The 19432-nt window shown below is 47.0% G+C and overlaps 1 long non-coding RNA gene across 1 annotated transcript in view; it reads right to left on the bottom strand.

Moving 5' to 3' along the window:
• The window catches only part of LOC144101446 (uncharacterized), a 57905-nt gene extending 41081 nt beyond the window's left edge, over positions 1-16824 (bottom strand). The window contains exon 1 of the long non-coding RNA XR_013308005.1: positions 16724-16824. This is a non-coding gene — a long non-coding RNA (uncharacterized LOC144101446). The remainder of the gene's footprint in view (positions 1-16723) is intronic.
• Positions 16825-19432: the final 2608 nt, after the last annotated feature.

The following is a 19432-nucleotide window of genomic DNA, read 5'->3' as shown; positions in this document are numbered from 1 at the left end:
GAATCGCCTTCGGAGACTTCACGTTTTCTTGTTAACGCGCATACACACGCACAGGATAAAATTAATGTGTCGAAATTGGGGGTGATGATGATGATTACCGACTTTTACGCCGCAAAGGCATCTATGGCCAAAGGGCGCAAAGGCACAAGGTATTTGCGACTTCTCAAAGTGGGGTCAAAGACCCAATTCCCAAGAAGTTCACCCTAAAGAAGCTGAGAACGAGGCAGAAGAAAGCTAGAGCTTGTACCAATTGTATCACCGCTGGGTACCCTGAGGCACTGGGGATCGAACCCCGCATCTTCCGCATGCGAGGCGGATACTCCAACCACTATGCCACCGCTGCGGCAAGTGTGTGGAATTTTTTACTACACACACCTTGCTAGCTTTAAAATTTCAGTTTTATTTTTATTTACTTTCTTCGCTTTGCATCATTTTATAGGGACGGTGGTGAAGGTGCGAAGCTCTGGTGACCAGAGATTAAATGAACTGCAACAGTGATTCATCTTCTGGCTGCCTTGCATCGGGCCTTTCGCTGTTAAGAGTGCTTTCGACACTTCTCACAACGTGACTGTATATTTTGCTCCTTTACAAACGCAGTGGACATTGCCTGTAGCACTAGCGCATTTAGGTAAATAGTATTATGCACTTATAACTTAGTGGCCATTGGATAAATAATGCATTTAGGAAGATAACGTTTTCATTTTAGGCCCGTACAGCAGCCAACCCTTTTTATTGCTTTTTATTGCTTAATATTGCAAACCTCTTCAAATTGGGGACCGTCGGTGCGCGCCATGTAGGGCGAGTGTATATAATGCAAGAAATGTAAAAGCACGAGAAAACCATTAGTGAGCAGTTAAGCCTGCGAAAGTAAAGCAATCTGTAAATGAACCAAATGTAAAGCATAAACTCATCAGCGAGCCATAAAAGCCAGCCAGAGTAAAGCGAAATTCATTGGTGCAATTTCCATGCCGTGTGATGCGGCAAAAGGAAAAAACATAATCCTGGACGCGCATTATGCCTACCCAGTTGGTCGCATGAGACCATCTCAGAGTATGTCCATTTTTTTTTCTAAATCATTAGAACCTAGGACCTAGCAAGCGTCCCAACTGAAATTTTAGTGCGACGGCCACAGCAGCCCGCACCAAAATATAACGAGGTCACGAACGTGGGGGCTGCACAGCACGTATAGGACATACGTCCTGTAAGTAAAACTCTTATTAGTGCGCATATTTAAGCCTTTAATTTTTCACAAATGACCAAAAATAACCATTCGAAAAGCAGGCGATGCGTACTCAGCAAATGGGGTGGTATGTGGCCTGTAGGGTTTAACGCTCCAAGGTTGCACAAAAGCTATCAGAGATGCGTGACTGGACGGTTCCTAATTATTTCTCACCGCCTCGTGCATTTCAACATGCACCGACATCGCACAGAACACGGGTGTTTTTGCGCCTCACTGCAAACCTGACGCAGAGCCCAACCAGTAGGCCACGTGACCCCGCTCCTTGACGTCACCGCGAGCATATATGCCTCCAAAAGGAGAAGACAAGTAGCAATCGTAAATTCACTGATCGCAAGAATACAAATAGCAAAAGCATAAAACAGCTGCGCTGGATAAACGTATTAATAAGAAGAATCATCCAGGCAAATTTTGCTCAATATCTCCAGGCAGAAGATCTCGGCGAGCATGCATTAAATATCTTCTGCATTAAACATTCCTGAAAGTATGTAAGTGTCGCTCGTAGTTCAATCCTTTTTTGTAATGTTCGATGAGGCGAAAGAAAAAAATGCCAATGCGAAATAACAGTGTCTGGCAATGTGAAACACTGACCTGAAAACAAAAGCAAGCCTGAGTCTGCCATAACATATGGGTGCACTAAAAAGGGACTAGAACAGCTAACTACGAGCAGTGATTGTTAGTACACAGCTGATGAATAAGAAATCACGCTAATTGTTCTCACTTCGTGGGACTGCAGCCCACACTCCGTTGAAAGAATATGCTTATCGAGAAGTACTATGTCAGAAGGGTTCACGCAGTCAGCTTCTCGAATAGCATCGTTCTGAAGAGAAAGTAATGTGACGTTCCTTGTGTGTGCTACGAGGGTCCACGTTCGACGGCGCGGCGTAGACGGAGCCCCCAGTGGCGGCAAAAGCACTCAAGGGAAAGCAATTCAGCTGGAAGAGAGGAGATCGGCGACAGCCGGTCTCGTTTTGGAAGCAGCCAGCACACATGTTTCTACTGTATATGGCTGCAAGCAACTTGAGTGGGATTGCTTTCGGGCCTGCCGCCATGGACCGCACGGAGAAGACCCAGGTGACAGCTGCGTCCAATTACCGAGTTATACTCGTTGAGAGTGAACAACCAAAACGAAGGGGTTTAAGCACAACCGGACCCCCTTTCCATAGTGTCGGCACGTGTCGAACGCCGCCGCCGCCGCCGCGGGGAGACGGGCGTTATCTTCCCCAATTGCCGTGACCGTGCCGGGGACAAAGGGCCTCGTTTCGGCGGGCCTGGCCCCGTGACAAGACGGAGGGCATCATCACCAACACTCCCGAGCACACATCTCGCCCGTCTCTGTGTTTTTCTGGACTTCTTACTGCACCTGTGGGGTCTACCGCCCCCTACATCGCGGTGATGGATGTACAACACCCCGAGGATCCTCCCGGTTCCCGTTCACCCGCGGACATAGGTTCGGGGAAGCGAGGAAATACGTCGAGTGGTAGGGAGGACACAGAGCTGTACTGCGCATCAGGTGACGAGTCCTCGGAAGACAGCTTTCGACTTGTACAGTACCGCAAGGCCAAACGAAGAATTATCAGCTCATCTTCGGCGTCCAGCTCGGACACTGTGAAAACAGTTCCTCAGCGATGGCCTCACTCCATCCTGTTTGTGCCACAGAACGCTACCGACAACCTGCGCGTCCTCAACAGGCAAGAACTCTCTGTGTATCTGGAAAACACCGTGCCAAATGAGATCAAGGATGTTAGGATAAACACTAGGCGAAACATCCTGGCAATCGATGTGATGAACCCGAGCGCACTGACCATGCTACAACATGTAACGCAGCTGGGAAACATCAAGGTCCGATCCATCGTGCCAACGAATGGTGCCACAATAACAGGAGTCATATATGACATTGACAATGAAATATCTAGACAACTCTACCCACAAAGAGGCCTCTGTGAAAGTACGGCGAAGACGACGTCACCGACGAAGGTCTTCACGGCGGAAAACATCAAGCTTTCAGGAAAAGTCACCTCGTCAAGCATCATCATCAGCGGACGTTTCCAGCTCTCCGAACACCGATGTTGGAAGGGTGAAAACTGCCAGATCTCTTTCCACAAAGGAATCGCCGCCACTTCCGCGTACACGACCGCCAGAAGAGCCGCAGAAGAAGCCGCCCCCAGTAGAGCAAGGTGCTGTATCCGAGGAGTCGCGGAATACAGATGAGCAAGTGATAGCACTTATTAGGCCTTTAATCAATGCCATTCGCGTGGTGCTAAGCAACATGCACACACCGTCTGCCAGAAGTGCGCTTCAAGTACTGGACGCTCTGAGTCCTGTGCTTGCAACCCTTGAGTAGATCATGGCCCCACAGCCTTGGTCTTTTAGGGAAGAGGTCCGACAAGCAGCTATTTTTCAGTGGAATGCCCGCGGACTCAAAGCGCGCCTTTCGGATTTCCGTCGCTTCGTGTACGCCAGTATGTTTCCCATTATAGTCATTTGCGAGCCGAACTTATCGAACAAAATCAGGCTTTCTGGATATGAGTCATTTATGTCGTCAGCTGTTTATGAAAACAGTAAGGTTTTGGTGTTTATTCGCCGTGACCTCACCTACACTCATCAGCCTGTACCACCTAATGACAGTAATCAATATATATGCCTAAACGTAAGGAAAAAGAATCTGGCCTTTATTTTTGTAGGCGCCTACCTATCTCCGTCAAGTCGATTTGATTACAAAAGACTACAAGACATACTTTCCTCAACTTCCAATCCCTGGGTCATTATTGGAGATTTCAACTCCCATCATACCCTCTGGGGAAGTCGGATCATCAACGCAAGAGGCAGAGCTCTGGTATCTTTCGCCTCCAGTAATAAACTTTGGCTGCTGAATGATGGAAGTCCTACGTTCTTACGTGGCTCCACGTACAGCAGCTGTCTTGACTTGGCTTTCGTCTCAAGAAGCCTAGTCAGACGTGCAGGGTGGTTTGCGGACATAGAGACGCACGGAAGCGACCATATCCCCACGTACATGAAGATCTGAGGATTGACCGCTTTCAAAACACAGAATACGATCCAAAGAGTGGACTGGCCTAAATTTCAGTCTATTATGGAAGCAAAGTGCGACGCTAATTCATCTTTCGACTTGGAAGAGGCAATCAAGAGCGTGGTGCAAGACACTATGTGTACTCTAACATGCTCCTCGAAACTTAATGATTTTGATGTGGAACTAGAACGACTACGAGCAATCCGACGATGTGCTGAACGAAGGTACCGACGTACGAAAACAATGGACGGTCTACGGACCGCCAGGCGCACGCAAAAGAAGATACAGCGCCGGTTAGACAAGCTCGAAACGCAACGTTGGGCTGCCTTCTGTGAGTCGCTAGATCCACGCAAGCCTTTATCGCAACTATGAAGAACGGTGCGCGGGCTGCGGACACTTCCCGTACAGCGATTCCCATTCAAGGCGCTTGCCCTCTCTCAAAAGAGATCGGAGATTGACGTGGCAGAGGATTTCTGCGCCAGATTATCCGGCCAACTCACAGCTACCAACATTCCATCGCCTTCGAGCAGCTGCCCGCCACCACGTGATTTCCGGTTGGATCTACCATTCTCGATCCACGAACTTAAGGCAGCATTAGCTTTGTGTAGCCGCACATCAGCGCCAGGACCTGACGGAATTTCCTACCGAGCTCTGTGTCACCTGGGGGAGCGAGCGAGAGGAGTTCTTCTTGAGGTGTACAATGAATCTTGGAGAAATGGCACGCTACCAACAACCTGGAAGACAAGTCGCCTTGTTCCTCTGCTGAAGCCTGGCAAGTCGCCGTTGGAGCTCTCATCATATCGCCCGATCGCTTTGGTGAGCTGTGTGGGCAAAGTAATGGACAGGATGGTCCTAGGACGCCTGGAGTGGTACTTGGAGTACCACAACACCTACCCAGATGCCATGGCGGGCTTCCGACGCGGTCTATCATCCATCGATAACGTCGTCGACCTGGTGACCTACATTCAACATGAGAAAAGCCGTAAGCGTCTCTGCGCATCCTTATTCGTCGACGTTAAAGGGGCGTATGACAACGTTATGCATGAAGCCATCCTCTCTGCTCTCGCAGAGGTAGGAGTGGGTGGTCGGATGTTTCAATGGATACGGAGCTATCTATCTATGCAATCCTTCTTTCTAAGCACTGACGAAGGCCATACTTCTCTCCACTGTAGCTACCGCGGCGTCCCCCAGGGCGGTGTACTTAGCCCCGTGTTATTTAATCTAACACTAATTGCTCTCCTTGAGCACGTGCCAACCACAGTCAGGCTATCAATGTACGCGGATCACATCTGCATATGGACATCTGCAGTAACACGCCTACAGTTGCGAGCGAGAATTCAGAGAGCCGCCACACAAACTGTTATCTACCTCCGTAATCGAGGCCTGGAAATTTCCTCCGAGAAATGCGCACTAGTGCCATTTACGCGCAAACCCATGGCAAACTACAGTGTAATGATAAATGGCCAAATAATACGATGGGTCCGATCGTACAAGTTTCTAGGTGTCATAATCGACAGGGACTTGTCATGGAGCCCACACATATCATACGTGAAAAAACGGTTGACAGGCATCTGCCACCTGTTCAAGTTTTTCGCTGGCAAGACCTGGGGAATGTCGCCTAGTGCCATGTTACAACTGTACAGGGTGCTTTTTCTAGGATTTCTGCGATACAGCTTGCCAGCAATAATCAACACAGGCAAAACGAATCTACGCACAATACAAAGTCTCCAGGGTCAAGTGCTCCGGATCTGTCTAGGCCTGCCTGAGGGTGCTTCAACAGTGGCTACGATAGCAATCGCTAGAGACCACCTTATCAAGACCCACATTGAAATTGAAGTACTCAGGACCCATATAAGGCATCTAGCCAGGAATCCTCGTCACCATTTAGCCTCTCTACCAGCGGACAGGCCACACACATCTTTCAGCCAAACGATAACTGCATATGAAGAATCATTGCCAGCTTGTTTCACTCCGGCTGCGAGACCTTCGATCCCTCCTTGGTGCCTCGCTCAGCCAAAAATCAACCTCGCAATACCTGGTATCTCGAAAAAGGCTGATCTGTCATCACCAGCCCTTAGACAGCTCACGCTACTACATTTGTACGAAAACTACCGTGACTCAACGCATATTTACACTGATGGATCTGTCCTTCCAAGCAGCTCCGCGGCGGCAATAGTCATTCCAGCGAAAGCTACAACAATCAAATTTAAGACGACCCACGCGACAACATCGACGGCAGCAGAGCTCGCAGCGCTCTTAACTGCCCTTCATCACATTGGTGATGAACCGCCACACAAATGGACAATATACTGCGACTCGAAGCCGGCACTGCAGTCTCTACTGTCACCTCTACGACGCGGACCGCACGAGCAACTAATCTTCCATATTACAGAGACGTTACACCATATAAGTGATGCCGGCCATGAAATAACGTTCCAGTGGCTTCCCAGTCACTGCGGGATTATCGGCAATGAACGGGCGGATCACGCTGCCCGCTCAGCCCATACTGAGGAGCGCCACGTCCCAATTCCTCTTTCTAGAACTGACGCGGCACGAAAGCTCCGCCTACTTGCTCGTTAGTGCACCGAGTCGCAATGGAATGAGCCATATTTCAGAAATACACGACTGTACTCACTTGATCCAACATTAAGTCTTCGAGCGCCATCACAGCTTCGCCGTAGAGACGCCACGCTTTTATATCGACTTTGGTTGGGTGTTGCCTTTACTAAAGCCTATGCCTTCCGCATAGGGATGATCGACACCCCAACCTGTGACCACTGCGGCCATGAAGAATCAATTGGCCATATATTGTGCTCCTGCCCGCATTACAGTCCACAGAGGGCATGCCTTAGCCACGAACTTGACCAACTGGACGACCAACCGCTATCCGAAAAAAGAATTCTCCAACGTCGAAAGGACCTACCGTCGCAGAAGAAGGCTCTGCAAGCGCTTTTGCGCTTCTTACAGTCTACCGGCCTGTGTGAAAGACTTTAATTGGAACGCCTTGTGTGTGTGTGTCTCCATGTGTGCACGTTCCTTTTTTTGCGTTTTCCTCTCTGTCATCTTTCTAACCCCTATCCCCCATCCCCAGTGTAGGGTAGCAAACCGGAGACTCACATCTGGTTAACCTCCCTGCGTTTCCTTCATTCTCTCTCTCTCTTCCCGGCCTTTTAGTGACCTCGCGTTCCGGCCTTGAGTGGCGAGTGTCATTTGATGGAGAACGGAGGTCGGTGACCCGCGGGAACCGTCAGCGGGCCAGAGACCGTCTACCACAGCCGACGCTACCTCGACGATAACCTTCTTTCCCTCGGACTCAACACGTGACGGGGCGAGACCATAAGTGCGGTGGTGTGTTTGTGCGCCCAAGTGAAAGCCCTAGGCCCCTCCCACTCCGGCGTGGGCGTCCTCAACCTAGGGGATGTGGGGAATAAGAAGGATATAAAAATCGACAAGGAGTACAGAAGAAAGGACTCTCAGGACGACATCGTTCGCCAAGGGGGCCGTCAGCGCCGAAGCCCGACGGCGTGCAGCTTCTGGCAGCAACCGTTCGAGCTCAACTCCGGAGCCCCTCGATCGTCCCCATGAAGTCGTCGGCACGTAAGCTCGGACACCTCAGCCTCTGATGTATAATCATAATCATGTATAATTATTGAATATATCTGTTTGTTTAAACTGAGCCATACGGTGTCTCTTTGCCTCTCCGTCCCGTGTGGACCTGCGCATTATGGGGGGGTCGTCACAGTAAATAAGCGGAACGTGTCTTACAAAGAACTGCGCCCTCTCGGAGCGTCGATTTTGAATACGCCGTGATGTTTCTGGCAGCTCGTGTTACGCACGGTAAGGAATATAAAAACAGACCCTACGCCACCGCTGCCAGTGGCGAGGAGAAAGCGCACAGCGTACTTGGGGGTTCTGTCTTTCGCTCTGCTTGGGAAACGCAGAGAAGGGCGAGGCGGCCGCAGCAGAAAGAGGAAGGCTCAGGTGGCAGCTGCAGCGGCGGGCCTGCGATCACACGCGTTTCGCGCTGTCACTCTCGCGCTGGTCGCCAGTACAACCTAATGTAGGTAGGATATTGTGTTTCCTGTTTTCGATACGACAGATCACACACCGGCGAAGATGCTTCGGTCGACTATGCAGTGGTGCTATGGAGACAGAGAGAGGTAGATGATTCGTATAGTGTCCCTTTTGTAGCTCGGTGGTGATAATTGTCACATAGCTATTAATTCCTAGCATTAAAATTTATGGGGAGGGGGAATAAACTGTCAACTTATTTTCCTCTCTAATCTACACTGCTCTGTAGCCCTTTACCACCAATCCTCTTATCGCCTCTTACTTTCTTCTACGTTTCGAAAGTTGAGCATGACCTGGCGGTCCCTAAACCCCAGTGCATCTCGAATCTCTATGGTGGCTTTCTGAACTGAGGGCTGGAGGGCCTAACCCTGGATAACGATATGCTCGACCGCCTCTTTGTCCCGAAAGCGGCGACAGAAAATTTCACCCGTCGTGTCAAGTCTTTGCCGGTAGCACTTTGTTCTCAATCACCCAGCCCTAGCATCGATATATTAAGTGCTTCATTTCGGATTATCGAAGATTTTTTTCTTTTAATATAAGTTTCAGGCGCCCTATAGCGCTCTAAACTTTCATTATCCAGCATTTTGTTTTTGCAGTGAGCATTTTCTGAGGTTCTTAGTTTTGGTTGCATGGTTAGCTAAGTTTTTTTTTCCTTTGACCTCTGTACTTTTTTATTATTTGCACTTATTTGTACTATCGATACTGCGGCGCTTTAAGTGCCTGAAAAATTTTGCCACCCACCACTTCTCAAAATGAGCGTTACTTTTTGCCTCACGCGCTTCGAACGTAGACAACTGCAAATTACCTTGGACTGCTTTATCAGTTACCGTACCATGTGTACCCAAGGGCAGCCTGCCGACTGTCCCCTTCTTTTTTTCAAGCGTTCTCACAGCGTTTTCACCCTTAAAGCCTGGTATCATGGCGCCTTTCCAGGCTCCCTAAATCACTTTATATTTCTTATGTCTCCAGAGAGGCTTATGATTATTGACTGCATTTCCTTTCGCTTTCTTCACCCCTCTTGTCTCGTAGGTAGTCTCCGCTATCCTTTATCCACACATTAAGACAGCGGTACTCCTTTACTGTAGATAGCTCCAAATTTTTAAAATGTAATTATTATAGCAAAAATAGTACATATTTATGCCTTCTATCTCAGCCATAGAACCTCCGTCTCCTGTCCGCAAATATCCGCCAAACCTTGATGGTCTTCCCATTTGTCTGCTAGAAGAACGCTAGCATCGGCATTAATCAGCCCCGAGAAACGACTTCTTAACAGTTCACCCATTTTATAGCTAGAGGGTATACCAAGTTCGTATACCGTGGGGCAACGCCATCTACACCATGACTCTCGAAACTTTTCTTCTGGCCGAGAATCGCCATCCGCACACGTCACGCCATGTGATCATGTGGTGCGTGCGACGACCGCGCAGTGTGAACATCCCATCGCTAATCTCTCCCTTCTTTTTCCGAGGCTCCGCACCGATCTTACATGCGCCATTTCGACCACGGGGTCAGAGAAGCAAGCGCGCGGCACGAAGGATCCGTTATTACATAATCAATGCGCTTACTATACGAGCGAAACAGCGCCATACATCGCGAACTTCGCTAACCCATGTAGCGTACAGCGCACCCAGACAGGCGCGGCGCGAAACCACTCGTGGCTATGCGCATCTGTACACGGTGGATGACTAGCAAGAACAGGTCCGTCCTTAATAACCGCCGATCCACTTTGAGGAAAAAAATTAAAACGTCCTCTGGATGTATCCTTCGCCATTCATTTAAACAAAAACAATATAATGATCAACTTATCAGTTGGCAACATTTGCGCCAAACTCAGCGAGAGCTGTGCTGTATGTGCGCGCTGTGTAGCTTCTTGGGGCTTCTCGTGACATTTGCTATGATTGAGAGCGCGCCAGCGCTGTGAGTTCTGCGCGCAAGCTTTCGCCTACTCACCGGCGGCAGGCCTGCTAGAAGGCACAGGGCAAGCTGTCAGGCGCTGCGAGAGAGAGGTGATGATCTCAGCATCTCGCGCGTGCAATGCACGCTGGAATTTGGGAGGGGACGGTCCCTCGATGCCCGCTCGGCTGTACAGTGTACTCGCAGCGCTGGCGTGACCGTTATCATAAGAGGGAGCTGGTAAGAGAAAGACTAGGGAGAGGGGCTAAAAGGAAGAGAAGAAAGGTTGCAGAACAGACCGATGCGCAGTCCGCTGACTGTAGCTTGACCTAGCAGTTCTCGCTGTAAAAAAAAGTACTTTTCAGCGATGCCCAACTTATCTAGGTAGCTTTGTCAACATGAAAACAAAAAAAAGGTCAGTGGATACCAGAGCTACCTATTTTGTGCCTAGAGTGATTAAAGTTGACAGAGGATGAAAAAATTAAATACAGAAACCCGCCTTGCAATACCATGTTCCGAAAAGAACTTCCTCATTACTTCTACACCCGCCGAGGTGGCTAAGTGGTCAGGGCGCTCGACTACTGATCCGGAGTTTCCGGGTTCGAACCCGACCGCGGCGGCTGCGTTTTTATGAAGGAAAAACGCTAAAGCGCTCGTGTGCTGTGCGATGTCAGTGCACGGTAAAGATCCCCAGGTGGTCGAAATTATTCCGGAGCCCTCCACTACGGCACCCCCTTCTTCCTTTCTTCTTTCACTCCCTCCCTTATCCCTTCCCTTACGGCGCGGTTCAGGTGTCCAACGATATATGAGACAGATACTGCACCATTTTCCTTTCCACAAAAACCAATTATTATTATTATTCATTACTTCTACTCATATTACCAGGGCATTCGAATGAACTTAACAAGGCATTCGAAAATAGTTTCAGGTGGTAAAGCGGTGTGCTTCACTAGAATCGTCGTCTTCAAATTTGGCGTCGATTTCATCAACAGAAGCTGCCGCGTGCGATTCAACAGCATCCGATAGGCGGATTTTCTTGGTGCCTTTATAACATTTGTGGATTTAAGTGCGCGGATTTCTTCTGACAAATTCACTCCGAGTTAGCGCACGTCTTCGACGCTTTGGGTTCTTCTCTTGATTGTTTCTTGCGGGCGCACGCTGTAGCTATTCAACCTCGACATGAATCACGTGCCCAACATAATTGTCTGTTCGTTAAATTGATTATTGCTGCTCTTGTGTTCGTGAAGTAAAAAAACTCTAAAATCTAAAATCTCCGCATTTTTTGCCTGCATTCATTGTTATTTTGCTATCAAAATTCACAGATATAGGAACACGTAAATGAAGGAATGGTTTAAGCACCGGCTAAAACATGAATTTTTTTTGTGATGTGGTGTTTAACCTCCCAAAGCGTCCCATGGTCTACGAGGGACGGCGTACTGGAGGGCTCAGGATCAATTTACGCTATCTGTAGTTCTGTAATATGCGGTAACATCGCATAGCACTAGGGAGCTTTTTGTATTTCGTCTGAGCTTTTTGTATTTCGTCTTAACATAAATTCGGCCTCCGCGGAAGGGATCTAACCCGCCGCCATTCAATGAGCAACCGAGCACCAAATCAACTAAGTCACCGCGGTGGGCCGCTGAAAGTTTATTGTACACGTCGGTAGCAATGACATACAAAGAAGGGAGGCACTGGCTTTGAGGGCGTCACCCTCGCCACGTCATATGCCGAGACAAAATTGGAAGGAAAAGGAAGGTAGACGGCAGAATAAAGTGAAAAAGGAAGAGAAAAGAGAAGAAAGGGAAGGAAAAGATGAAATGAAAGGGAACGAAAAAGAACGAAAGATTGCAGAAAAAATTCGCAGACGATCATACGATGTGATGCGACAAATCTGCGTTAGCTGTACTGGGTGTCCCGTTCGCCGTCCTTTTTTTTATTCCGCCGCTGCGGGGGCTTTTGTCGGAAGGATCTACTGGAGACTGGAGGTGGGTGTATGCTGGCGAGTGGAGGCTCGTAGCTGGGAGATGCCCGAAGAGTTGATGGAAGGAGCTCTGTTGTGCTCCGGTCTGCTAGAGGGGCTGGGGGGTGGAGGCTTCACAGAGAAACGCAGTCCGCAGTTTTTCGCCGAAAGCGGAAGAAGTAAAAAAAAGAAAGGAATGAAATAAGAAAGTAAGGACAGGAAAGGAGAGGATGAGCACAGAGGAATTAATGGGAAAGAGGAGCAACAGGAAGGTAAAGCAAGGAAAAAGAAAGAATAGGAAGAGAGAGCAAAAGGAAGAGAAAGATTAAAGAAAAGAATTGGAAAGCAGATAGAGGAAGGAAATTGAAAAAACAAAAAGACAGAGGAAAGAAAAGTATGCTCTAGGACGGGAAGGAGGATAAAAGGGAAAGAAAAGGAAGGTGAAGGAAGAAATAATTGGCTGTGGTTAAGCTCTGGTTAACCCTAGTTGAATTGCGAAAGCTTCGTTTCCTCGGCACGTCGTCTACGCAGTGTCTAATTCCGACGCTCTCGAGAACTCAAACCGGTCTTTTCCGCAGTTGAAGAGTCACTCCAGGACGTGGCATAACTTTTAGCCGCATCTTCGTTACGACGCTTCTAGAGCCGTGCGGCGCGCTCTTCTGGCGTCTCTCGAGCGCGTTGTCTCTTCCTCGCTTCGTTCTGTCGTCGTTGCGACTCTTTCGCGCTCTCCATAACGACTACAATACACTGAGGCAATCAAAGCGCGCATATATATATATATATATATATATATATATATATATATATATATATATATATATATATATATATATATATATATATATATATATATATATATATATATATATATATATCGGAGTATAAACTTTATTTAAGGAAACATTTTTACTTGACTCAACGTTTTGATCGGAGGACCGATCTTTTTCAAGAGTGACCATACAGTGCATGGGCGCGTGTTCTTATAGCATGGGACTTGACACACAGAAGGCTCAAAAAGAGAAGAAATAAAGAAAAGTAAAGAAAAGAAAAAAGGGGGAGGGGGCGGCCGGGAGAACGGAACACAACTGACACCGATGGCATATTAGGGAAGCAAAGGTGGCGCGTCGCGTACCGGTGAACTCACTGCACACACACACACACACACACACACACACACACACACACACACACACACACACACACACACACACACACACACACACACACACACACACACACACACACACACACACACACACACACACACACACACACACACACACACACACACACACACACACACACACACACATGTCAGTTGTGTTCCGTTCTCCCGGCCGCCCCCTCCCCCTTTTTTCTTCTCTTTACTTTTCTTTATTTCTTTTCTTTTTAAGCCTTCTGTGTGTCAAGTCCCATGCTATAAGAACACGCGCCCATGCACTGTATGGTCACTCTTGAAAAAGATCGGGCCTCCGATCGAAACGTCGAGTCAAATAAAAATGTTTCCTTAAATGAAGCGTATACTTCGATGTATATTATTTTAAGCAGTCAAGTACCTCATGTTTTCACAGCTCTCTCTCTCTCTCTCTCTCTCTCTATATATATATATATATATATATATATATATATATATATATATATATATATATATATATATATATATATATATATATATATATATATATATATATATATATATCCCGCGAGGAGGCACCTCCTCTCCCTCCCCCCAGTGGAGCACATCTGGTGGAGCGAGCGGCGACGGCAGTGGCGTCGACGGCGGTGCCATCTGTTGGAGCGGGGCAGCGACGTTGCTAGGCAACGGCGGCTCAAGGTTGTTCATGAGCCCGCGCATATGGCTGACTTGCGCGACGAGCCGAACTGGCTCGCTGGCTGGAGTAGTGAATCTTTCGCTTTAAAAGAGAGAGAGCACGAAGGTTGAATAGGAATCATGCTCAGCTTCCCTGACATCTTCAAGAAGCGTCATCTGTTGGCTGCCAGTAGCGAACCCGGCGTAAACGCATCAGCGCGGTGATTTTATGGCCGAGTCTCCCCCATCGCTGTAAAATCTGACCAGAAAAATATTTTCAGCCCTTACATCATCTATTTCTGGCGGCCACAGAAAATCAAAGGCATGTACCGAAGACCCGGAGTTACCGCACTGAATATGAATGTAGCGAATATGAATACATGGCGGCATCAGTGAAAACTAGAAGTGCCTGCGCAGATTGCCTGGGCCTGGAAGGATGAGAGACGAAAAGGAAAAGGAGGAAGAGGAAGATGGAGAAAGGCGAAAGGGAAGCAACAGAAAAGGGAGCGAAGGAAAACACAGGGGAGGGAAGAGGAAGGGAGATAAAGAGGCAAAGATGGGAAAGCGGAGGAAAAGGAAAACAAAGGAATATGAAGGTAGCTGAAGAGGAAGGTGAAGGAGTGAAAAAGAAACAGACAGGAAATGAAGAGGAATGATAAGGAGGAAGGCACAAAAATTATAAATAAAAGGAAGGGCAACGAAAAGGAAAACGACAGAACAGAAAGCTAGATCAAAGAAAAGGAAAAAAAAATGAAGCTGAAGGAAGGAAAAGGAAGGGAAGAGGAAGGAAAATTAAAGGGAATGAAAAGAAAGAGGAGATAGAAGGAAACTAAAAAAGAAAAAAGACCATTGGAGGGGAGCAGGGAGGCAGAGGTAGGACGAAAAAGAAAAAGAGGTTCACGAAATATTACTTGAGGAGAAGAAGAAGAAGAAGCAATGTAGACGTAGAGGAAGGAAGTAAGAAAGTGAGTGAGTGAGTTAGTGATTGATTGAGTGAGTGAGCGAGCAAGCAAGCAAGCAAGCAAGCAGGTAAGTATGTAAGTAAGCAAGCAAGTAAGCAAGTAAGCAAGGAAGTAAGCAAGTAAGAAAGCTAGTAAGCAAGCAAGCAAGAAAGTAAGCAAGTAAGTAAAAAAGTTAGCCAGCAAGTAAGCAAGGTAGCAATCAAATAAGTAAGCAAGAAGAAAGTAAGCAAGTAAGTAAGCAAGAAAGCAAGTAAGAAAGCAAGCAAGAAAGTAAGCAAGTGAGTAAGTAAGCAAGAAGGCAAGCAAATAAGTAGGCAAGCAAGTAAGCAAGTAAGTAAGTAAGTAAGCAAGCAAGCAAGCAAGTAAGCAAGCAAGCAAGTAAGTAAGCAAGTAAGTAAGCAAGCAAGCAAGTAAGTAAGCAAGTGAGTAAGTAAGCAAGAAAGTAAGCAAGCAAGCAGGTAAGCAAGTAAGTAAGGATGTAAGGAAGCAATCAAGCAAGTAAGTAAGCAAGCAAGCCAGTAAGCAAGCAAGTAAGCAAGCAAGCAAACATGTAAAGTAGGTAAGTAAAGTGAGTAAGTAAGTAAAGTAAGTGAATAAGTAATGTAAGTGAGTAAAGTAAGTAAGTATGTAAATGAGTAAAGTAAGTAATGTAAAGTGAGTAAAATAAGTGAGTAAGTGAGTAAAGTAAGTAAGTAAAGTAAGTGAGAAAGTAAAGTAAATTGTTTGAGTAACTAAAGTAAGGTAAGTGAGTAAAGTAAGTGCGTAAATTAGGTGAGTAAATGAAGTAAAAGCAAGGAAGGAAGGAAAGACTTCCTGCCTCGCTTCGCTTTGTGAAAGTATGAGCAGAGGGCTGGAATCGTTTCACTCTCCAAAGACGCAAGCATTCACAAGTCATGCATCTAGCTTAGGTATACTCCTGTTCCGTCCTCTCAATTTCCAATGAGCGTTGCGTCACTGACACCATCACTGTATGTGTGTGTGTGGTTGGTTGAGAATCTTGCCGTTAGTGCCATCACGAAAGCTGATGTCTAGTCACGGCATCATTGAATTACAGTTACCGCAATGGGAAGCAAAATGACAGAATTTTTCATGCATTTCTCAACAAAACATGCAACAGGAAGGTAGGAATAACAGCACCTTTTGACGCACTCCTTCCAAAGTTTGATTCCGCGGTGGTTATGTGATTGTACAAACCTCAAGAATCAGCCAGCCGCGGTGGCCGAGTGGTTATGGGGCTCGGCTGCTGGCCCGAAAGACGCGGGCTCGATCCCGGCCGCGGCGGTCGAATTTTGATAGAGGCGAAATTCCGGAGGTCCGTGTACTGTGCGATGTCAGTGCACGTTAAAGAACCCCAGGTGGTCTAAATTTCCTGAGCACTTCGCTACGGTGTCTCTCATAGCCTGAGTCGCTTTGGGACGTTATACCCCCATAAACTACACCAAACCTCAAGAACTTTCCTGTGAACTATACCATGCAACAAGATCGCAAGCTCTGCATAGCCTACGAGCTCCATTTCCCTATGCTGATTCATTCTTTAACTACTGCTAGATTTCTTTGATCCGAGCGCGATCCTATCCTCTGAAACAGGCTTTTCTTACATACCTAAGCGACGGCTTGCGCACAAATTCCACAGACAACGACTGCCGTCACTGGTCACGGCTGCTCGGGTCTAATAGTAAGCGGAAGCAAGCACGTTGTGCACAGGCAGTAGCCTCTTGTGTTACTTAAATCCGTGCTTGAATGTAACAGTGGCAAACCTTACCTTTCGGGCGCACCGCCGGCTAGACTGATGCCTGAGGCATGATGACTTGCGTCCAGAAGCTTGGGTGCGGACCGGAGTGGCTTACTGCGCGCAGCGGCGCATCTGACTGTCGAGTGCGACTGCGTAGACAGCCGTTTCGTTCTCACGCGCGACCAGTGTCTCCAGGCAGGATCATGTGGTCTTCTAGGTCCGGCCAATCAACGCTTTCTGGAGATTTTCCTACAATTCCATTGTTCATTGCGCTTCCTGCCGACGCCAGTACAGGCTGCGCTCTTTTTTCACTGATCACGTGACAGCCTAGCCGCGTGTGCAAAGGAAGTCGGCGTGCGGGGCAGCAACGCTGATCGTAAGAGGGCACCGCCGGCGTTCTTGTCGCGGGAATGTGTCTGGGACGCTTCCGGCGCCGGAGCATGAGGCAGCTTTCTCGGTTCCCTTTGTTACCCGAGTTCGCAGCTTCATGGAATGCACCGTCTTCTATTCTTTCTTCTGTCTTGTAGTGACATAAGAATCTCTCTGACCGGCATGTGTAGAGGAAATACGATAATGTGAAAGCGAAGACCTCCTCCCTAGTCTGCCATGGCGAAGTCCGCCTGAAGAGCATGTCCAGACTGGACACTTGCTGAGAGTGAAGCATGCTTGACTTCTTATGAATTACGTCGCTCCTCAGCAGCAGAGCAACAAAGGAGTAATCAATTTGGGGCAAAATGGTGAAAAACGTTGTCATCTTAACGCTCTGGACGCTCTCATGCAATTTTAAGAGAAACGAAGCTGTTGAAATGCAAGGCCGAATATCCCGTACAAATTCTTGCATACAACTGGCGTCAGAAGTGCACACAATACGGTTCGGTGTACTTTTCGAGTGTTGGCATTTAAAAGCGGTCAGAGGAATTTTTACTAAAAATTTGGAAGCGAACTACTGAGCTGCGGAATGCCTGATAAAATATAATAGATCTAGCCTCAGTAAATTTTGTTTTCAAACGCGGTCTGTTTGCTTTGTAACCATCCGTTACAAGGTCCTAAAAATATAAGCCGCTTTCTTCTTTCCCTCTTTCCTTTATCCGTTCCTTACGGCGTGGTTCGGGTGTCCACCGAGATATGTGAGACAGTTGCTGCGCCATTTCCTTTCCTCAAAAAACACTAATTCAGACAAAAAGATATTGAGGCCGTATAATGTTTAAAGAGACAATGAAGACAACTACTTGTGTAACTTTTGTTCGTGGTAAATTCGATTTTATTAGTTATTCTGGTTATGTTGACGTTTGTCTAAAAGCAAAACAACGAATTATTTGCTGACAAAACTGGGTTTAAAAATTTTCGCGCTATTCAGATCAACCTCGTAACATCTACAGCAAAAACTTGAGGGCCTTCTTAACCACACTCTTAAAAAAGAAAATGCAATACTATATAGGTTGCCTGCTCTGCTGTCTACAATGAGGGCGTATTTATTTTTTCCGATTTTCCCGCCAAAAATGCGCTTTGAAAGGGTTTCATTGCCATTATATGATACGCATGAGTCATCACCTTGGTAAGTTCAAGTAGCTTTTGGTACCCGTTTAGAAGTGAATGGTGCTGTATCCTAGCCCATGTAATCCGCGACCAACGAATGTCGAGGCAAAGTGGTTGTTTTGCGAAATTGAGCTCTGATGGCGATACCTGAATTTAATTTCTTTTTTTTAGCATTTTTTACTTGACAACGCTTCGTTATCAGCGCAAGTAGCCTCTTTGTCGTTAGACTGAGGTGATTTATCGGTGAAGGTTTACTTGTCCTCATTATTTCTTTATAAAGGCGGCCAAAATTATCGGACAGTATGACATTTATAACGCTCATTGGTGGCAATCCTAAGTGTAAGGAACTGAGTTCAGAAGAGAGAAACTGAATGAAGCACCATAGATTTACTTCGAATTCCAGCAATCTGTCTACATAAGCACCTTGCTTATTATGCTGAGGAGTTCCTGCATTCAGGTACACGCTCCAGTGACAACAGTAATGCATTCAAAAAGTTTTGCACGTATTGCAACAATTTCTTCCCAGCGCAACTTCTGCTTGACGTAGGTTGCTTCCTATAAGTTTTCGTCTTGCGTGCAGCCACGCCTTCACACGGTGCCGCATGTTCATTCGATACTTATAACTCATTGTGGTCATTCGACCTGAGAAACCCTGATCGTCATTAAGGAGGCCGTGTAGTTTGCGACAATTTGTTTCACTTCCGCCTGCACTTCTAGGCTTCACTTTTCTTTGCGATCTGAGGGCCCTTCAACAGCCTAAAGCGGACGAGTGGGCGGTTTCAATTGCTATACTCTGAATGCCATAAATCACTGTGCGTATTTTATTTCAGCCTGAAAACATTATCAATTCAACGTTCTCTTTTACTGCAAGTTTTGCAGCCTTTTACTTCTGTAGTCCTTATTCGCGGCTATTTCAAAACAGATTCCTACATTTCCAAGCTTCTTCAGTGGCATTAGCCGACACTAATATTTGTGTCGGGGTGAAATCGTGTCCATCTTGCAACAAAAGATGACAAGGCACAATATTGTACTGTAGTATTGCATGAGAAGGTAGCTGCTAAGTATACGGCCGCTGATAAGCGCGCAGCAAACTGTATCTACGGTTCCACATCAGGAAATGCACCTCTGCTCCTTTCAATAAAATTAGGTGCAATGCACAGCCAGAAATCGAAAAAAATCAAGTGTAAGCTCAAAAGAATTGTT

This window comes from Amblyomma americanum, chromosome 1 (genome assembly GCF_052857255.1).
Source record: "Amblyomma americanum isolate KBUSLIRL-KWMA chromosome 1, ASM5285725v1, whole genome shotgun sequence".
Lineage (NCBI taxonomy): Eukaryota > Metazoa > Arthropoda > Arachnida > Ixodida > Ixodidae > Amblyomma > Amblyomma americanum.
The sequence above is the reverse complement of the archived record's forward strand: the minus strand, read 5'-3'. Positions and strand labels throughout refer to the sequence as shown.